This window comes from Equus quagga, chromosome 15 (assembly GCF_021613505.1).
Source record: "Equus quagga isolate Etosha38 chromosome 15, UCLA_HA_Equagga_1.0, whole genome shotgun sequence".
In the NCBI taxonomy this organism is placed as follows: domain Eukaryota; kingdom Metazoa; phylum Chordata; class Mammalia; order Perissodactyla; family Equidae; genus Equus; species Equus quagga.
Window position 1 is genome coordinate 57,876,024 of NC_060281.1, and position 20,938 is coordinate 57,896,961.

General features: G+C 39.9%; 1 protein-coding gene across 7 annotated transcripts in view; it reads right to left on the reverse strand.

Annotated features, from left to right (window-relative positions):
• The window catches only part of FARS2 (phenylalanyl-tRNA synthetase 2, mitochondrial), a 466,868-nt gene that overhangs the window by 252,444 nt on the left and 193,486 nt on the right, over nucleotides 1–20,938 (reverse strand). The window lies entirely within an intron of this gene.

Here is a 20,938-nt window from a genome sequence, read left to right on the forward strand (position 1 = left end):
TGAAACTTTGAGTACATACCCCAAACTTTAAACCATCCCCACAAAGACGACTCGGTACCACAGAAAAAGAAAAAAAGAAAACAGAAAACCACAACTAGAGAAAACCAAGCAACAGAAGGAGCACTGAAGCCTCTCCAACAATGGACCAAGTTCGACTTTTGACACAATTTCCAATAATTGAGCCCATGCCCAGGCATTCCAGACACTCTCACCATCATTGTTACAGGTGGCACTGCCCACTGTACCTTCAAATTAAAACAGTATTTTCATAATAGAGAGGGATATGTTATTAATGCCACAGACAAAATAAAAGCAAGTAACAGTAAAATATTTGTATAACACTTTGTACTTTATCAAGTAATTTAGTTATCATTATATTTCTAGTACTTCATAACAAAAATGTTGTAAATAATTTTTTAAATGTTATGTGAGAGATACTCATCCTAGGTGCTTTCTGTGCATTCTTTCTTTCAATCCTTAAAACAGCACTATAAATAAGTAATATTATTGTCCACATGAGGAACCTAAAGCTAAGAGACATTAGTGACCTGTTCAATGCTGCAGAGCTTGTTAGCAATATAGCTAGAAGGCAGACCCCCAAGTCCTGGCTTGGCGATCTGGTGGAGATACCAGATCGCCCATGGAGAATATGATCTTGACTACCCATCCCCTCAAAGGCCAATCTAATGCGGTCTTGATTGAGTCTCACAACAAAAGACATTCATTCTACCAACATGTTGTCAGACCATTCTTTCACTTGAAAAAGTAGTTCTTAAACATTGTTCTGTACCAAGCACTATGCTAAGAGATATGATGATCCCTACTTTCAAGAATATTAAAATCTTACAGGAGAGATGAGGAACAAATGAAACAAATGATAATTAAAAGCAACTATCCAATACCTAAATAACAAAGAGAGCAATATAGTGTAATATGTGGCTTATTTCTAAATGAGAAGTATGCAGAATACATACAGGTCCATAGAAGAAAAAAGCCAAAAAAAACACACACAAATTTGTAGGTGGCTTTGTGAACCATTGAGACCACTTTGAAGGAAGATTAGAGGCAAACAGTGGACTTATTCCACAAAAGCACATTTTAAAGTTAAAACCCTTAAAATAATGGAGACGGGAGAGGAGCATGGTTTGCTGTATCTAATGCAGTGCAACCTGGCTATAGTCACTAAGCAAATTACATAAGCATAAGGTCACAGAGAGAAATAACAAATTGGTTTAGCAACATAGAATTTATCAAGTTAGAATAAAGTATCTTTTCAGGCTACATTAATTTGGGCTCCAATTATATAACAAAGGTATTGAAATAATCAAATTGCATAGCCCCAAATGCATTTAAGAATCACCAAAAAAGAAAAATAAGCAGCAAATGCACTAATAAAGTTAACATAAATAATCTGAGTCAATGTAGAGATAAAGAAAATTCACAAAAATAAAATAGAACAATATCAGATACAGTCCTGTCCCTCTAAAATCTGTCAGTTTTTTATTCCAACATCACTCTGACTCTCACAGCAAGGATGGAAGAACATATAGAAACTTTCTGCACTTTAGTTCTCAAAGATACCCTGTGAACTGCCTTATCCTGAATACTCTAGAATGTCCTTTCCTTACTCTTCCCATCTGGTGAACTCCTACCAGCCCTTCAAAATTATGCCCCAAAGTTACTCATTGGGAAGCCTTTTCTGGCATACCAGGCAGAACTAACCTTGTGCTCCTGGGAGCTGCCTCTGTGCTTTGCATGGGCATTTTCTGCTGCATTCAACATTGCCACATGGGGATTACCTGCCTCTCTGCCTCTCTAACAAGGAGTTCCTGGAATATAAGATTCTTAGCTTATTCATTTTCATGTATCTACTGCCTAACACTGTGCCCAGAACATGGCCTTGATAAATCCTTGTCAAATAGAAAATAAATTAAAATTCATAGAAAATATGCCATATGCCATTTGGCATTCATAGACCTAATACAATGCTTGATACACAGCAGATACTCAATAAATATTTGCTGATACAATTCTATTGCTGGTAGAATTTGAATTTTCTGCTTAACATATAGCTGTGAGGAAATGCCCATTTAAACAAAATCAGTAGTAAATAGTAATATTGTATTCATCTTTCCTTTTTCAAATCTATCCTATAACTCGTCTCTTAAGCTGGGAAAAATCAAGAAATACACTATTTTATTAAATCTTTGCAACAACCTTATGAAGTGGATGTTATGAAAATGCTGCTAATCTGACTGAAGGCCACTGTACTAGAATTTCCTGTTATTTGTACTTAATTTTGAAGTGTAGAAGAATAACATTAGCTTCATGACATCTGGAAAGTAGAAAAGCAGTTAAGTGTTAAAAGAACCATTGAGAAAGAAGGTACAGCTATGATGGGAACAAAAATTAAGGGTGATTGTAAAGTATGAATCAGGTGAGAAAATGATGAATATTGCATGTGTGGGGAATGAAGCAGATGCTAGGAGAAAAAATTCTAAGGGCAGAGAAGGAACTATGGAACATGGAAAAAGTACCATGTTTATCCAACTCTCAGTAATTGGCAAGAGACAAGAAGTGATTAACAACAGAGAAAAGATTTTGAGTGGTGGCTAAAGAATTAGCTTCAATGGTACATGATTAATAACTCAATGTCACTCCAGAAAAAGGCAGGGAGATTGAGAACTTAAAGCTAAGTACGGTCAAAATCTTGAAAGTGTTATTGAAAAGCATACTTAATTCTGCTCAGCAACAATTACAGAGGCCATGACTGGTAAGGATTCTTATCTCCTGTGGAGATAGTGCAATAGATTTTCAGGAGAGATTTAAAAAAAAGACAAGCCAATTTAAAAAATGGGCAAAAGGAGGAATAGACATTTCACAAAAGAAGATATACAAATGGCAAGTAAAAACATGAATAGATGCTCAATATCACTAGTCATCAGAGAAACGCAAATTGAAAACACAAGATACCAGTACCCACCCACTAGACTCACTACAGCAAAAAAGACGGACAATGTCAACAGTGTTGCTGATGTAGAGAAATCAGAACGCTCATTGTATTAGTTAGCTATTGCTGTGTAACAAATTATCTCAAAAACTCAGCAGCAGGTTAAAACAACAAACATCAGCTCTCTCACTCAGTTTCTGATGGTCAGGAATGCAAGAGCAACTTAGCTGAGTAGTTTTGACTCCGGGTCTCCCATGAGGTTGCAATCAAGATGTCCCCAAAGGCTGCAGTCATCTGGAGGTATAACTGGGCTGGAACATCTGCTTCCAAGCTCACAAACATAGCCTTAGTAGGAGGTATTGGTTCTAACTGGCTGAAGGCCAGAGACCTCAGTTCCTCATCATGTGGGTCTGTACATAGGGCTGCTCTGAAACATGGCACCTCGATTCTCCCAAAGTGAGTGATTTGAGAGAGTAAGCAAATAACCAAGATGAAAGTTGCAGTGTATTTTATAAACTAAGCTTTGATGTAACATATCAGCCCTTGTGCTGTATTCTACTGATCACTCAAACCAACCCTGATACAATACGGGAGGAGACTATATAACAGGTACAAATCTCAGAAAGCAAGGATCACTGGGGATCATCGTGCAGGCCGGCTACCAGTCATACACTGTTGGTGGGAATAGAAAATGGTACAATCACTTTGGAAAACAATGTAACAGTATTTATAAAGTTAAACATACAGTTACCAAATGATCTTTCTTTCACTTCTAGTTCTATTTACTCAAGAGAAATGAACACACGTATCCACAGAAAGATATGTACATGGGTGTTCCTAGCAGCATTATACATGATAATATCTCAAACTGGAAGGAATCCTAATGTTCATCAGCTGATGAATGGATAAAACAAATTGTGATATATCCACTCTCTGGAACACTATTCAGCAATTATAAAGAATAAAAGATTAATACATGAATTAATCTCGACATGAATGAATCTCAAACACTTTGTAAGTGAAAGAAAGCAAACACAAATGTCTGTGTATTCTATGAGTCCATTTATATGAAACTCTAGAAAAGGTAAACTATAATGACAGAAACCATATCAGTGATTGCTTAAAGCTGGAGTGGAGAGAGAGCACAACTGCAAAGGGCCACAAGGAAGCTTTTTAAGGTGAGGGAACTTTCTGTATCTTGACTGTGGTGGTTACATGATTGTATATACTACCAAAATTTATCAAACTTGCACATTTGAAAAGGATGTTTTCTTTTATGTAAATACAACACCTTAATAAAACCATTATCATTATGTATCTGACATTACTGGATGCTTCTCAACTCCAAGTTCATTATACATAAAGTGAAAAAACACTTTTATATGCCAGCAATGACTAATCAGAAAATCAAATCTAAAAGAGACTAGTGACTGGCAGGTGTATCTGGAAACTAACGCGACTGTACAAGAGGGAATGACAGAGCCCTGAACTAGAACAGTATCACAAACAGAGCGAAGGAAATAGACGGAAGCCATATTACACAGGCTGAACTGAATTTGTCAACTGATTAGAGGTGAAGGAGAATCAAAGGAGACATTCAAATATGACTATTGGGAGGATCATGATACCAGTAAAAGGTCAAATGTCACCATCCTAGTGAGGCATCTGCTGACTGTCCTATTTTAAACTGAAATACCCTCATCCACCCCTCCAATCAGGACTTCCTATCCTCCTTCCCTGCTTCATTTTTCACTACAGCATTTATGATCTTACGACACTAGATAATATAATTTATTCAATCACCTTGTTGATTATCTACTCCTAGCAGACTATATAAGCTCCAGAAAGGTATAGTTTTGTCCTGTTTTATTCATGTACACCCAGTGCCTAGAAAAGTACCTGCTACCTAATTAAGAGCTCAATAAAAATTTACTTAATGAATTGAATAAAACATTAAAAGAAATAAGAAAATCAGGAAAATAAATCAGTGTGTAAATATGTGTGTTTGAGGAGAACGGGAAGAAATGATGGGTTTAGATTTAAATATGCAGAGTGTGAGGTATTTAGCAGCTAAGGAAGGGCCAGAGGCTGCAAGAGAACTAGGGGTTGGTGATTTTCCCAAAGATAATGGCTGTAACTCTGCAAAAATGCGAGCTCTCCAAGAGGCACCTTGAATTCAACAAGCCCACACTAAACTCTTATGCTCTATTAAACCTGCTCTCTTTCAACAAAAAGATCTATGGCAAACAATCAAAAATCTAAAACATTTTCTTCTGCACCGTACTTCACTGTGCTGCAAAAATTAATCTCTCTGAATATGGACATAATACACACTTTGTAATGATGACTTTGTATATTATCAGCTATCAGAAGAAATAATTCTGTCCATGCAATCAAATTTAAGCACATTTGGTCAGGAAAACTATTTAGGCAGTACAATGGTAGGCTTAAACCCTACAAACTCTTTAAGTCCTGTCAGACTGGTAGAAGCCTGGCTACTTTAATACATACAGAACCAGTGAAAAGGTTCTTCACAAGGAACAGAATCGGAGCCTGACTAAAGTCAGCCTTTTGAATATCTTCACAAATGTATGGCTGCACTTTTGTTTTTAAAGCTTGAGCACTTCCACCACTGTTGTTTTGGATACAGTTGAGTGGAGATGGGGACAGGATTCAGAGGGACAGTTAAAGAAAGGGTCAGGGTCTAACACAAAAGCTAAAGATTAAGTCCAGGAATAGGAAAAAAAACATCTGTCCCAGGACACAGCTGACCCTGATACCTTCTCCTAAGGAAGAAGACAGTCTAGAAGAAATTATCCTCAAGCATGATGGACACTACCTCCAGGAGAGAATATTCTCCAGAATAAGCACTGCCCTTGGAGGCCAGCTCCCATACCCCTGCCGATGAGGAATAATATAGAGTTTAACTTATTCATTCAATATTTACTGAGCCTTACTTATCATATGCCAGACAGACACTGTGCGTGCCCTCCTGGAGCTCAACTGTTGTAAATGAGCAAAAGTGCTGAGGGGAGACTGATGATTCTCGAATTTAAAAAATTACAGCCTGTCAATGACTGAAGGGACTTTAGAACAGTCTAGTCAAACGACTCATTCTCCAAATGAGGAAATGAGGCCCAGAGAGTAGAGCCACGTGTCTACGTGACACAGTCAGTAGGTGGAGAGACAAGAAGAGAAGCACATGTATGGTGAGACCACAAGATCTGCCATAAGACTACCCAGGGTTCAATCCAGCTCTCCACTGATTAAAATTTGTGACTTTGAGCAAGGTACCTTCTCCAAGTCTCCCCACCATCATCAGTGAAATGGGAACAGCAATAATAGTGCCAAATGTATAGGGTTTGGTGTAACCATGAAAGGAGAAAATTGAGGTATGTTTTTACCTTGGTACCTAGCACAAAGTCCTAAGTGCTCAACTATATTTTAGCAATTATAGTGCTGGTTGGTACTGTTACTACCCCACAATTCTATTTTATCCAATAGGTTTTAGAGACTGTTCTTCCAAACTCTGTTCCAGGAATCAGAGTCACTGAGTTACTGTGTTTAACTTACTTCATGAGCCTGTTGGTCTAGATAACTTGTTCCTAAAATTTCAGCACCCCACCTAAGTGCCAGACCCTAACTATTCACGCACCTTGACCAGAGGCCCCACCTTCTGGCTCTTACCGTTGGCAATCAGCACTTCTCTACCTCATAGTCACAAGACATAGCCCACCACCTGCTGACCTCTGAGGCCAGGAAGGTCCCAGTAGGGCCTATCTCAGTCCCACCAGCAGCCTGCTCATGCTGGAAAGGAATCCATCTATGTGATGAACCCAGAAGCCGGGCACACAAATATGACTGCACATCTCAGAGGGGATACGACAAAACACCTTGACGCACAGACTGAAAAACAAACAACAAAAACACCTTCTCTGTCCAAGCACTGTTGTTTCAGCTGAGCATTATCTTTTTATGTGCATACACCTCACTTTGAAACTTCTTTGAAACAAGCACCAACACCTCGACATGAACAACCTACATCCAACCACCTTCATTTCTCTCAATGATAAGGCCCTTCTAGGATTCTAACAGTATGATGTATGTAGCACAAAAAAACAAATGGCAGAGTATATAAATCATACAATTCAACTGATCAAAGGTTCATTTGGGATCCGTAACACTATTACCATTATCAACTAATAACATGAGTATGTAAAGACTATGATCTCTCTTCAGCGACGATAGAGGCAGATTGCTGCATGGAAAGGCAAAAGTGTTGGCTCTTAGTGGCCTGTTCATACATCACATGATGTAAATATGTCTTACAGCCGCCCACCAGGGAATGAAAGCAAGCAATGCCAGGCTTAAGAAGCCCAGACCCCATAAGCGGGTCTCCTCACATCACATTTAGCTCATTACCATGTATGAAAGAAGTCTTGTTGCTTAGCAACCAGTAATACACTAGCATTGAAGGAGAAGCTAATCAATATAATATTGGCTAGAACTACTTCATAAGCAAAAGTAAAATAATGATTTACTCTGAAATTCTGATGGCAGAGCATTCTCTCCTGAGCTAACCTTTATCTCTACCCCATGACTAAGCTGAACAAATATTTATCCTGGAGTTTTCACAAAATTACCACAGGGTGAACACTAACCTGAATCAAAGGTTAAACTGAAAACAAGTCATAGAAATGACAGACAAGAAGGCACCTGTTCTGTGGGGTGAAGCGCTTCAGGACTTAGAGGAGCGCTGCTCTTTCACTGGGCAGCTACCAAAACCAAAACCAAACGTAATCTCACTTCACGAACGGTCTGCAAAAACGGATGACAACCCCTCCTTCCAAATATAAATTTTGAAAAGCTAAGCTTTATTAGAATTAACAGTAACAGAAAGGCAGCTGCTTCTGTAATATTAGTAGTAACAGTTACTGAGTGTGACCGGGCCCTGTGCTGAGTACTTTATATTCATTAAAGCTTTACCACATCCTTGAGAGAGGTAATACCATAATTTCCATCTCAGAGTTTCATGAACAGAGGCCCAGGAAGAATAAATAACTAGTCTCAGTCCATCAGGCTAGTTGGTGGCAAACTCAGGATTCCACCCAACTCTAGAGCAGGGCTGCCCAAGAGAACTTTCTGTGTGCTAGAAATACCCTGTATCTGTGCTGTCTGATTCAGTAGCCACCAGGCACATGGGCTACTAGGCACTTGGAATATGGCTAATATGATTGAGGAACTAAATTTTCCATTTTAATTAATTTAAATTTACATAGCCACATGCAGCTAGTGGCTTCCATATTGGACTAGACAGAGCAGCTCTAGAGCAGTGGTCATCATACTATAAGCTGCAGGTCAAATCTGGCCAGCACCTCTTTTTATATGACCATGAGCTAAGAATGTATTTTATATTTTTTAAAGGTTTTCAGAAAAGAAGAAGAAGCAACAGAGACAGCATATGGCCCACACAGCCTAAAATATTTCCTATCTGGTCCTTTACAGAAAAAGTCTGCAGATCTCTTCCCTAGAGTTGTCCTTTCACCACCACAATCACTGCCCCTCGCAAAGGGGATTTCAAACCCAGACTCCCAGTTTAAATCTTAACAGTGTGAGCATGGCATTAAAAATCACGTCATGTGAGCATTTTCATATTTTCTATTAGAGTATTTAAGTGATGCAAGCCTGAGCGAAGGCAAAAAATGCTGACCAAGACATGTCCTAATTAAGTTCTGTACAGTCAGCCACCAAAATAACACTTCACATTTGCAAACTGCTTTTGCATTCATCATCTCATGTTTTATTTAAAACAACCTTATGAGCAAGGATGCCCATTTTACAAAGAAGAAAACTGAGACACAACAGGGCTCAATGCTACATCAAAGAAGTGGCAACTCCAAGTGCAGTGACTTACCTAAGAAATAAGATTTCTATAGAAGCCGAAGAAAATGGTACAGGCATGAACACCCCATAAGTTCAACTGATTCAAGCACAATAGCTAAGGCCATGGGTTTTCTCCCTCTATGGGAGAAACAGCCTCTATTCTTCCACCAAGTAAGTGGGTGCAGAGGGAGAGGTGGGGAGAGGGCTACTCCACGGCTGCTTCCAGTTTCAAGAACCTGAGCAGTCTCTGAAGGATAGTGTGACTTGTTCACAGGGTATCCTAACAATCAATAAGAACACAGCTCCCAGGAGTCCAGGCCCCCTCAAAAGTATGAGCAGCTTTGCCCCCTTCCACCTGGCCCCCAGGTAGGTGCACGCATTAAGAAGGATACTACTCTCTTAGCAACACTGAGACCCTTTGGAAACTCACTGTGCCCTTCTAAACAGCTGGCAAGGCTTCTCTCTGATATCCCTCACACCATTCCTGTGATTCCTGGGACGTCAGGAAACTCTGGGACTTAGTGTGTGTGCCAAACTATACTTTTTTGCCCTGGGCCCACTGTCTGTCCCCAGATTTTCCTGTAGGTTACATTTGGTATTTTGCATTCTTTTCTTATGCTTTATACTGCATTGTCCAATAAGGTAGCTAATAGCTACAAGTGGCTCTTTCAATTTAAGCTAATTAAAACTAAATAATATTAAAAATCTAGTTCATCAGTTGCATTCATGTGCAACTCACGCTTACCAGCAACATGTGGTTAGTGGTGACCATATTGGACAGCATATGGAACATTTCCATCATCACCAAAAGTTCTATTAGACTGTACTGTATTCTAAAACCTAAAATCCACACAATTCTGGTTAGATGCAAATATATGATGAGGGAGAGCATGCTTTATTCTAACTTCTGATTGGTAATACACAATGCCATAGAACCATTACCAAATTACTTCTATTCATTACTAATAAAATTCCTTCACAGAACCATAAATTCAACTCACTCGTGATTATTTTTTGAACACCTCCCTCCACACGTTTCCCTCTGATCATCTGACACCTGAATCATTTATTAATGTGTTTGCCTGCAAGTTTTACTCGCAATTTAAAATTCGAAATCTCCTTTCTCACCTGGGGTATTCTTGCCTTGATGGGTTGCAATAAACCTACTGAAATTATGTATTACCACATGAATCACTAAAGCCTTAGAATGCATGTACATATTTACCTTCCGTGTAGTCAGCTCTTGGTTGTCTTTGTCTAACAGCCTTCTTTGACTTACTCATCCTCTTCTTCATCTCTTGGGCCTACTCTGTCTGCCAATTTTACAGCATATCCAAATCTCCTCAATACAAGCTTTAAGTTTCCACTGCAGAAATAATTTCAGTAGTGAAATAATTTGGGTTGCTCCAAAAACAGGGCCTGAGACAAAGACTTTGCTGCAGGTAGGTTTTTTTGGGGAGTTGATCCCAAGAAGAAGGAGTGAGGATACAGGCAGAGTGACAAAAGGAGAAAAGCTAAAATAAAGGTGTGTTATGAGGTTGCTACTGTGAGCAGTAGGATCTCAAAGCCACCACAAAGAAGAACTGTAGGAATTGTCAGCCCGGGGCATCTATCCACCGGCTCCCACTCCCTTAGCTGAGGGCTGCACTTCAAGGAAGCTCTTAGGCAGGGGCCTGGAGAATGCTGGCAACACCAGAGAAATCTCCAGGTCAGAAAGTGGAAAGGTGGCCCCTGGCAGCAGAGGTGAATCTGAGCTTGTGTGATTCTTTCCACCACAGCTATAGCTGAATCAGAGCTGAGCAGAGTAGTGGTGAGGCAGCTCTCAAGGCAGGCCTCTCCGCAAATGAGAACAAGTATTACTTCCCCTGTTGTAATTTACTTAAAGTGGCCAACTATGAACCTCCCTTGCTAAGCCTTCATCATCCTTCAGAACTCAGCTTGAGTGGTTTCTTCCTTGAAGCTTTTCCTGCTCCCCCACCCCCAAGTGAGCTGGGTACTTTTTCTATGTGCTCCCACAGCCCCCTGCGACACTCTTCACAGTGACTTAGAAGTGTGCGTTTACTGGTCTGTCTCTCTCCACTAGACTCTGAACTCCCTCAAGGCAAAAACTGTCCTTTACCTCTAAGAATCCTGCCCCTAGCACACCACTAGGCACACTGGTGCTCAATACCTGTACATCCAGTGAATGGAAGGAAGAAAAGGAGGGAATGAGCATGCCCAGATATCAAACAGGAAGGATTCCAAATCTCTAACCATGTTTATGCTCTCCATTAATGAAGCACCAGATAAAGGCCCTGGTCCCAACAAATTAAATAGGCATTTGTAGAGCTTTGTATTCCTCATGTTACTTCATTTAAATCAGCAACAGCCTCGGTCAGTTAAACCATATTTCATCAGACCTGAGATATCATTGATTATAAGATGCTAGATCATTTTATTTACCATTAGGAAAGAAAACAATACTGCCAAAATAACTGAAAGATGATACTGATTCTAAGATAGAATAGTGACTTCAGAAATACAAAAATGTGTGTTGGGGGGACCTCTTTACTTCCTAGAATTTTTTGAAATGTGATATTTATTTACTTCCCATCTGATTTCAAAAAAGATTTAAGTTGGCAATCCTGTGAGACAGATATTATCATTCGCATTTTACCAATAAAAAAAATTGAGGATCCTAAGGCAGAGAGCCTATGTTTCCCTGGCATTCCTCCCTCTCCATTTCATGAGGCTCGCTCCTCACTCTGGCAAGACCTCCACTCAAGAAAGCATTTGATGAACTCATTCACACTGAGAAGGAACTTACAAGGATAGTCATCAGGGATATCTGTGGTACTCACACCCTTACACTCGCAACAGAGGAGCAAGAAGCCATCACTGAGGGCTGCATCTCTAAGTGGGAAAAGGCAGGGATCATGAAGCCGACCGGGACAGTGTATTTGGAAACAAGGGGGTGTTTTCAACAGAGCAGGCCATTCCAGCCCTGCCAAAGCATCTCTGTCAGAACGTGTACTAACGTAGACACTTAAAATTCCTAGGGAAAACTGACTGCATAAGCTGAAATAGTGAGAAATTTAAAAAGATGTTTTTGCAAAGCTGTGCATGGCTAAAGCAAGCAACATATAAGACTGTGATTCTGAAAAACAATGGAACTGGTAGTAGGAAATTACATCACAGTTTTGTTTTCTTTTGAAGAGTCAACTTAATGGGTAAAGATCCTGGACTACTGGTGACAATGGTTAGAGTCACCTTCCCCACTCTCCAAGCCTAAGAATAATGACCTCGGACCCAAAGAAGAAGAAGGAAAAGAAACTACTGTAGTAACTACAACTGTGTCCAGTTGACAGCTTGCAATATGCCCATGTCTTTTATTCTCCCTTCCTAACACCACAGGCAGCCTTAACTAGCTAATAAATAGGTGACAGTGGCTCAGTGCTTTGTACTGTGCTCCAGCACTTTCCCTCCCCCACATCAACTCCCCCCCTCCCCAGTCTATTAGCACCTCAGCCTGGCAGGGTCCACATTACCATGTGGTGTGCCTAGCCAGGAACACAGGGAGGGCTCCCCTGAGCTCTGGAGGCAGTTGGTACCCATTCCAAAGAGAGACAATGAAAAGATGCTCGTGCCAGAATATTTTTCTTTCCAAGAGCAAAGAGACAGGAATTGAAAGGGAGGTGTAAGACATGCATAAAGGACTGACTGCCTTTTCCTGCTGCCAGTTAACATTATGCTGCAGGCTAACTGCAAAAGAGAGTTTGTTAAAGAGTGCCTTCATTTTTAATTTTGCAAAATCGATTCAACCAATAGACTAGAATGTGCATGCACACACACAATGTTTTCATTTTTAAAGTCCTCTATAGAGCCTGCAGAAGCCTATTTTACAGAGAGAACCATTAAAACACTTTAAATTCACCATACAGTTAAACTGTGGTGCGGGGGGGAATAAAGATTTCAGTCAATAAAGAAGATGCCTATTTGGTATTTTTGCTTTAAGTAACGGTGGTAGCAGAGGTTTTAATTTCAGGGTTGGGGTGGGGTGCCAGAGAGTCAGGAAGAAAATAGCAAAGGGTAAAGCTTTCTTTAGATTTTTCACAATTTCCCAAGATGTGTTTTGAAATAGTCATTTCTCTGTTTCAAATAGTTTATCCAAAAGTAATATATCTCACCCTACAATTAAATATTTTCACTTAACTCAGTAAACAGGCATATCATTTGGTAATCTTTGAATTCTAGTATATCTCAGGTAAGGGAGAGATTATTTGATACAATAATCCAAATGTGGTCTGCTCAACGTTCATAGTTTTCTTGAACTGCACACTGTAGATAATATCATCTACATTTTTCAAGGGCCTTATCATGAGTCAACACAATGAATTGGTGACAAATTACATCCTCCAATTCTCCCCACGCTGGAGTTGTGCAATTAATTTTTTAAATTTAATTTAAAGACTTTATATTTATCTTTACTATTTTTCACCCTGTTATTTCTGGTACATCATTTTGGATTATCAAGATTTTCTTGACTCAAGATCAAGTCACTAACCATATTAGCTGTCCCTTCCAGCCTTGTGTCAACTGCCAATTTGATAAACATGTCTTCATTAAAGTCATTGATAAAAACTGTGAGCAAGACAAGTCTGAAGGCAGAGCTCTGCATACCTCTATTATAAACATTCCAGCAGGTTAACATTAAGCCAATAATCTAACCTCTGGGAAGATCTGTCCAAATAAATACAAATCTAAATAAGTGCATTCTTTTTCTGCCCAGCCCACATTTCTCCATGTTATTCACACGGGCCTCTAAGGATATTTTATCACATGCCTTGCGGATATCCAGATGTTCAATATACTATGTAGTCTCTATCTGCCCATAGATAAATGTAGGTACTAAGCTCAGTGGAAAGGGAGAAGGGAGGGGCCAGGAGGGAGGAGCTTTCATAAAGTCTTGACAGCACTACAGCCCTGACAACCTGGTCACATCTGCCCGGACATCCTTCAGCCCCAAGAAAGTAATTAATAACCGTAACCTCCTTTTTATCCAGAACTTTAGCCTCTCTACATCAAGGAATGATAATCTGATGGCTTATATACTCCATTTACCAGAGGTTTGCATATTGCTAGGTTAAAAATTTGAGATTTCATCCTCAGAATTAAACAAATTAAATGCAAAACCTGAAATTAACTTTAAAGAAAAATTTGCCTCAACAGTGAAACATAAACTATGAGCCTTTGGCAATGTCTTTTTCACCATGTGTTTAAAACGCTACACTGGAGGGGGCACTGAACTGGGTCTCAGAAGATGTATCTCTGGAGCTGCCAGTAGATGCTTCGTGTCCCCGGTCATGTCATTTATCTTCCAGGTACTTCAGTCACCTTATCTGTAAAGAGAAGGAGCTGCTCTAGGTGTCGCCCAACTACAGGCCCTCTTCAGTTCTGCACAAACCACTGCTTGCCCTTATTCAGCCTAGTCCCTTTTTTAGGTTTGGGAGCTGGGGCTTAACCTGTTAAAGACAAGAAAACTGAATATAGTGTGAGTGTGTGTGTGTGTGTCTGCGCAGTAGGTGTACATGTGCATGTGACTCTGTGTGTGTGCATGTGTGTGTGTGACTTGTGTTGGTGTATGCTTGCTTACTACAGTGGGGAGATGGAAGAGCCACAGACACAGATTTGAGAGAACAGACTACTGATCCCTAATTCTCTCCATCATCCTTCCCTTCTCCCGGTCCTCAGGAGCAGAGGGCTACACCAGAACAGAGTGCATCAAGACGGCTAGCTGATGTCTACCTCAGACGAGTATACTCAGGTGCGGCTACGTGGGTTTTGGCTTAACTGCTTTAAAGGTGTTAGTTAACCTTTAAAATTAAGTTGCAAGGTATTCGGTACTATTAGTTCAAAGTAGAATGCTTTTTTTAAAACTACTCTGGAATTTAATATATATGATACCACTTGAACTGAGTCACTGCACAGGGCTTTGGCAATTACTTTATTATGCAGAGATTTGAGCTGTAACAGCATTTGTTATAACAGGCTATAACTTTCATAGATATATTATGCAAAAGTAGAAGTTGGGAATCAAAAAAGTGAATGAAATTTAAAAGATAAACAACTACATGTGAGAAATGGTTTCATCCTGCCGGGAGATAAAACTAGATGAATCTGGAAACCTTCCTCTTCCTGGGTTTTCAAGAAGAGACTGCCCAATGGTAACATATTAGGACACTAGAGGAAAGTAGAATTTAATCCCTGGCCCAGGTTCCTTATATTCTATGTCATGTTGCCTCTCTCATGGTGGTACCTACTGGAATAGAAGATAATAGATTTTGAATCAAATGAGTAGATATAACTATGCCAACAAGAAAAAGTAGACCAACCTAACACGTTTTGTAGGCAACATGCTAAATACTGCAGGCCCAATGAGGATTACTGAACAAAGGGATCACAAGTAAAAAGATCTGCAGAGAACCAAACATATCCAGGAAGCCTAGACATTTCTAACGTGGGTATGAGAAATGCCAGGCAGGTCCCAGTATATCCAGAAAACAGATTCACAGGTTAAGTACAATGGAATTCTCAAAAGCTACCATTCCATACATAACAAATAATTTTAAGTGCTTCCACATATTAAAACAAACATTATGTGATAGTGTGAATAATCTGTATATTTTATAGTCAGGAAAAGACACGAGGGGCCAGCCCTGTGGTGCAGTGTTTAAGTTCGCACATTCCGCTTCTCGGCAGCCCGGGGTTCACTGGTTCAGACCCCAGGTGCAGACATGGCACCGCTTGGTAAAAGCCATGCTGTGGTAGGCGTCCCCACATATAAAGTGGAGGAAGATGGACATGGACGTTAGCATAGGGCCAGTCTTCTTCAGCAAAAAGAGGAAGGCTGGCAGTAGATAGCTCAGGGCTAATCTTCCTTAAACAAACAAACATCTTAAACAAAAAAAAGAAACAGAAAAGACATGAGGCTTCTGAAAATATTTGCACTTGCAACAAGCATTTGGGGCTCTGTCTGAAGATGGGTCTGAGCATCCTCTCCTCAGCTGAGAATAGAGGCAGTCCAGGGAAGTACTGCCAGATGGCCACCAAAAGGAAATGATCAAACTGCAAGCACCTGGCCATTCATGGCTGCTCAGAGTAGGTCATGAGACAGCTCAAAGTAGTACCAACTTAGAGGGAAGCTAGGAAGCCTACCCTGGATGAACTCAATTACTTACCACCCAAACCAGCCATTGTAGTGGTGAAGGTTGTTGCTTTTCACTTACAAGTTAGGAGCTCTCAGTCAACTTGAGAGAACTATGGCGGTCTGAACACTTCTATCTTGCCGAGGTTTCTGGGTATTTATTCTACTTGCATTGGTAGCATAGACTGGGATTAACAAATGAGCGGCTCCAGCCAGGAGCTAGGAAACAGAGCCTCTACTCATGCTTTGGCTATTAAATATTAGCACATTTAACCACTCTATCCCTAAGCCTCTTGTTTCATAAAATGGGAATGATATTCCCTGTCTATTCCCAAAACAGGCCAAGATCATAGAGTGAATAAGAATATAATCTGTAAAGGCACCATACAAGTGAAACATATATTATTATCATCTAGAAAATAATTTCTAACATTCTAGAATTGTATCTACAATAGGAAAAAGCTATCAATGCACAAAGAGGTTAAATAGTGTCCGGTCAGAGAACAGGCTAATGAAATTATCTAGAGCCTCTGTTGCTGCCACAACAATCTGTGTTCTCACAATTAGATTCCACATATTTTTTTTTCATGTTTTTTCATTTTTTCCTTTCCCTTTCCCCCATCTTTAACGTGATATAATTAAATGTGATATAATTAAAAAGATAGTGATCTTATTTCCTCTGGATAAATACCCAGAATTGAGATTGCTGTATCTTAAGGTAATTCTACTTTTACTTTTTTGAGGATCCTTCATACTGTTCTCCATCGTGGCTATACCAATTGATATTCCCACCAATAGCATACAAGGGTACCTTTTCTCTGCATCCTTACAAACACTTACCTTTTTTTTTGTTTTTAACAATAGCCATTCTAACAAGCATGAGGTCAGATCTCACTGTGGTTTCGATTTGCATTTCCCTGATAATTAGCGATGTTGAGCACTTGTTCATATTCCTGTTGGCCATTGTATGTCTTCTTTAGAGAAATGTCTATTCAGGTCCTTTGCCCATTTTTTAACCAGATCATTTGGTTTTTTTTGCTATTGAGTTGTATTAGCTCCTTATATACTTTGGATATTAACCCTTATCAGATATGTGGTTTGTAAATACTTCTCCCATTCTGTAAGTTGCCTTTTCACTCTGTTGATTGTTTCCTTTGCTATGCGGAAGCTTTTTACTTTAATGTGGTCCCACTTATCTATTTCTGCTTTTGTTGCCTGTGCTTTTGGTGTCATATCCAAAAAGACTGTTGCCCAGACCAATGTCAAGGAGCTTTTCCCCTATGTCTTCTTCTAATAGTTTTATGGCTTCCAGTCTTATGTTTAGGTCTTTAATCCATTTTGAGTTGATTTTTGTATATGGTGTGAGATAAGGGTCCAATTTCATTCTGCTGCATGTGGATATCCACTTTTCCCAACACTATTTATTAAAGAGACTATCCCCTCTGCGTTGTGTGCTTGTGGCACCCTTGTTAAAGATTAGTAAACCAGAGATGAGTGGATTTATTCCTGGGCTCTCTATTCTATTCCATTGGTTTATATGTCTGTTTTTATGCCAGTACCATATTGTTTTAATTACCAGAGGTTTGTAATAAAGTTTGAAATCAGGAAGTGTGATGCCTCCAGCTTTGCTCTTCTCGCTCAAAATTGCTGTGGCTATTCAGGGTCTTTTGTGGTTCCCGGAGTTTTATGAATTTTTTTTTATTTCCGTAAAGAATGCCATTGGGATTTTGATAGGGATTGCAATGAATCTGTCGTTCACTTTGGGTAGTATGGACATTTTAACAATATTAATTCTTCCAATCCATGAACAAAGGATATCTTTCCATTTATCTGTGTCTTCTTTAATTTTCTTCATCAATTTTTTAATAATTTTCAGTACACAAGTATTCACCTCTTTGGTTAAGATTATTGCTAAGTGTTTTACTCTATTTATTGCTTTGGTTAATGGGATTGTCTTCATTTCCTTTTTGGATAGTTTGTTTTTCGTGGATAGAAATGTGACTGATTTTTGCATGTTGATTCTGTATCCTGCAATTTCGCTGAACTCATTTATTAGTTCTAACAGGTTTTTTGTTGTTGTGGACTCTTTAAAGTTTTCTAAATATATGATCATGTCATTTGCAGACACAGATAATTTTACTTTTTCCTTTTCAAATCGGATGCCTTTTATTTTTTTTTTTCTTGTCTGACTGCTCTGGCAGTCAGTATTACGTTAAACAGAAGTGGCAAGAGTGGTCTTCCTTGCCTTGTACTGTATCTCAGAGGGAAAACTCCCAGTTTCTCCCCATTGACTACTAGTTGTGATCCACACATATTTATTGAGTGCCCTCAGGTGCCATGTTAATACCGACATAGTACTTTATATGGGCCAAGCACTGTCCAAGCACTTCATATGGATTAATTCATTTAATCCTTGAAATATATTAGCTAATTTTGTATGTGTGTATATATATATCTAAAGTATATATATAATGTAAATTGTATATAAATTATGTATAATGCATATAAAATTAGCTATATATGTAATATACAATATGCACATATAACACTAATTAATTTACATATTTAGTAAATTGAGGCTCAGAGAGACTAAGTAATTTGCCCAAGGTCACCTAGCTAGTAAGACAGGATTCAAACTTGGGCAGTCTGAATCCAGAATCTGCATTCTAATCACAGTGTTACAGGTCCTGGAGATGCTGCAGTGAGACAAGTGACCCATTCTTATGGATCAAACAAACAAATGTTTTTTGAGGAAAGTAGGAATTGTTAAGAAGAAAATAAGATGGAGCAATGAAATAGGAAGTGTCTGAAGGAGTTCTGGTTGTGGGCTGCAACTGTGCTCAGAAACCAGTTCCTGGGCATCTCAGATCACCAAGTTAATCTTAGGACTAGTTCTGCTTAGCCTCGTTAGAATGAAGGACAGTCAAGGCCTTCATTTGTTTTGTTTTTGTCTTAATTAAAGAATTATGTGCAAAGTATTGTGATAGGCACACACAACAGGGGTTGGGACATATAAAGTTGAGTTGGACATGAGCCCTGCTTTTGCATCATGCGTTTTTACTAGGAAAGAGAAAAGTCAATTGCCAGGCCTGATTATCTTTATAAAGTAAGAGAAGGGGGCCGGCCCCATGGCTGAGTGATTAAGTTCGTGGCTCCTCTTCGGTGGCCCAGGGTTTTACCAGTTCGGATCCTGGGTGTGGACATGGCACCGCTCGTCCGGCCATGCTGAGGCAGCGTCCCACATGCCTCAATGAGAGGCACTTACAACCAGAATATACAACTACGTACGGGGGGGGGGGGGGGGGGTGCTCTGAGGAGAAGAAGAAGATTGGCAACAGATGTTAGCTCAGGCGCCAATCTTAAAAAAACAAAAAAAAGAGGGATATTTTCTTCTGATTATAAAAGTAGTCTACCTCCATTCCTGATTATCAACTACCAGCTAGAGCTCCATGCTGATGCCTAAATGGCACTTAAAATTTTATATTTCTAAATTTCACTTCCTTGTTTTCCCCACATCATACCTGCTTTGCATCCTATATCCTCTATTCCTACGAATAATCCTGGATCTCAGTCTCAGGAGAAAATCTACCCTTCTCAGTCAGTTGCCAAGTCCTGTTGGATCTGTCACAACCTTCTTGTCTGGCCCTGCCTCCACCATGCTGACACAACCAAGGGGCAATAGCAATAGCGTTCCACCAGCCATCTCGAATCCCTCTCCGTGATACTTAAAGCAAGGCACATTAGCCTCCCTCCCTGATTCCATTCAGCCAATAAATATTTATTGATCACCTACTAATACACCTCACACTGTTCTAGCAGTTGTGGACTCAATAGTCATAAGACAGATAAGTTCCTGCACAAATGAAGCTTAAATTCTGGTAAGGGAGACAGACATTAAACATGTAAATAAATGAACAGGGTAATGCACAAAGTGATAAATGCCATGAAGAAACTAAAGCAGGGTGACACAAAAGAAAGCATAGCAATTAGAATGATTTTGATTTGGGGAATAGACAATCCAACTCAAAGGAACTTGAAAAGGAAATAACATCTCAGGAAACAAGAAGTCTAGACTGGAGAGGGTTCTGGGCATGTTCCATCAGGATTCTGGCTCTTTGCCATTCTCCTGGTGCTGCCTTCCTCTGGGTGTTGGGTTTACCCTTAGGCAGCAGACCCATATATCACCTCCTGATTTTCAACTTCTAGGGGATGAAGAGGAGACTAACTCATCCCGTGAAAATATCCTGGCAGTAAGAACACTTTTCCTAGAAGCCCCTGGTTGGCTGCTCCTTTATGTCATTCATCCAGCACTGGGTCACATGCCCCTGACTAAACCAATCACTGATAAGAAGACAATTACTATGACTGGATTAGACTAATCAGGATCTATCCCTGGAGAAGAGATATGTGCATCTTCCTTTGAGCTACCAAGGGTCAAAGTAGCTACCCAAGCAAAATCAGGGGAGAGAATAAAGTCAGGGAAGCAACTGCCAGTGCCCACTAGGCAAGCCACTGGGGTTAGGGTCTAGAGAGGGAGACTGGAGGTTGGGAAATAGGCAAACAGTGAAAGAAAGACTCTGAGCTGCAACCTGAATGATGAGAAAGAGATGGCAATGCAAAGCCCGGGGGAAAGAATGTTTCAGATAAAGACATCAGCAAGAGCAGAGACTCAGGCCAAAACAAGGTGAGCCTGTTCAGGAAACAGAAGACAGTTGATGACAGTGAAGCGAGGGAAGGAGAGAGTGGCCTGAAGTCAGAATAGGCAGGGGCTACACGTACAGGGTCTCGAAGGCCTTGGACTGGCGGTGCCATTCTACCTGAAGTTTCATGGGAAACTTACAGAGGGTAGTCAGAAGGACCTGGTCTGAAACACACAAGCTTCATGAAATGTGCTCTCATCCTCTTTTATTATGACTCAATTC